Source organism: Arachis duranensis, chromosome 4 (assembly GCF_000817695.3).
Source record: "Arachis duranensis cultivar V14167 chromosome 4, aradu.V14167.gnm2.J7QH, whole genome shotgun sequence".
NCBI classification, from domain to species: Eukaryota; Viridiplantae; Streptophyta; class Magnoliopsida; order Fabales; family Fabaceae; genus Arachis; species Arachis duranensis.
Window position 1 is genome coordinate 100,775,105 of NC_029775.3, and position 1,781 is coordinate 100,776,885.

The following is a 1,781-nucleotide window of genomic DNA, read 5'->3' on the forward strand; positions in this document are numbered from 1 at the left end:
TAGCCTAGGAATTCTCATCACACCACACGGTACTTAAATGAAACTTAAACCGTACCTCTTGTAGCCAAATCAATTGAGTCTCTTCTTTAGAAGTCTCCACCAACCTTAGCCCCAAGCCTCACCAAAGCTCCTCAAGCAACACCAATCTCCCAATCGTGCACCAAAACCATCAAATGCACTAACATAACCAATATCACATTCATACATCAACCTAGGGCTCATAAAGATGATAAATCACAAGGGTTTGAGCACTTCTTACCTCAGCCCATATGAAGTAGGGATAGAACCCACTTAGAATCCATGTTGGAGTATCCCTAAGCACCCAAAATCACAAGATTTCAACACTAACTTCCCAAAAACGTGTAACAGTGGGGAATTTCGAAAACTGGGCAGAGATGAATGAAATACTCACCACAAAACTTAGATAGAATTGTAGAGGATGAGAAGAGCGACGCGTGGCCCCAAACGGCTCGTCAATCGGAGCTCTGTAGCTCAAGTTATGGTGGTTTGAAGATCAAAGAGAGTTAGGTTTTCTCTCTTCTCTTCTCTCTTCTCAATTCAGCGCCCCACACACCTTCTTTAGGGCAAAATGAGCTGAAATGCTCATAACTAATGTTTATATATGTTAGGTCTTGGGCCCACTTAGGCCCGGTTCACTTATTTTTGTCCGTTGGCCCAATTTTGGACCAAAATCTTTAAGATTAGCGCTCTAAATCACACTTCAAATATTTCTACCTCCCCTAATTATAATTCCTCATTTCTTAATCCTATTTACTCATAATCAACTTTCTCAGCTGCAGTACCAGACAGGTCTCAGCTAGTACTGCCGGTCAAAATTCCACTGCGCACTTTTACGCAGAAAACTATGTCTTCCGACTCGGAAAAATTCACTGAATCCAAAAATCATATTTAAATCATCAAATTCCAATTGCCAAATATTCCAACTATATTCGCTCCTACTTAACTCATTATTTAATTAATTTCGGTTAGACCGGGTATTACAGGAATTGTTCATGAAAACTTGGCAAACGTAAATGTTAAATTCAATGCCCATCTTGGATATGCTATACCTTTATCAACTGAAAATCTTGGAAGATCTATAAATTTGGCTTATAAATTTCACAGAAAGAATCTAATGGAACAAGACGATGAACCCTTTTCAATTACATATGCAATAAATTATGCTTTAACAAATAGCCATCATAGTATAATATTTAAAAACAGAGAAATAATTTATGTCGATGAATTATTTCAGAAAATTGTAAAGACAGAAATACCAAAATATAAAGCCATTGAAAATCCAGTTCTTTTACTAAAAGAACCATCAGGAAAATTAGTTTCATTGAATTTTCAAATAAGAGAATCCAAAATTAATAGCCCGTTAAGCTTATCTAAGTTAAAGATTAAAGAAGAAAATTCTGAAATAAAAGAATTAACAAAAAAGGTCGAAAAATTAAATGAAACCCTAAACACTAAGTTATGACAGTAAATAAAGAAAAAATATATGTAACCTATCAAGACAAGAAACAAGAGCTCTTTGAAAGAGAAAATCGGTTGAATTATTTACATTTTTCTAAAATAAATCAAAGAGCATTTAAAGCTCTAAAAATAATCTATGACAAATTGAAAGGAGAAGTTGAAGAGTTAGAAAAATTAATAGAATCTCTAGAAAATAGTGAAGAATCGATGATAGAATTTGCAGAAATTCTAAGATAAATAATGAAGTATACAAAGATTGAAAGACCAGAAAACAAAATAAAAAGAAAAAGTGCGAAAAAATT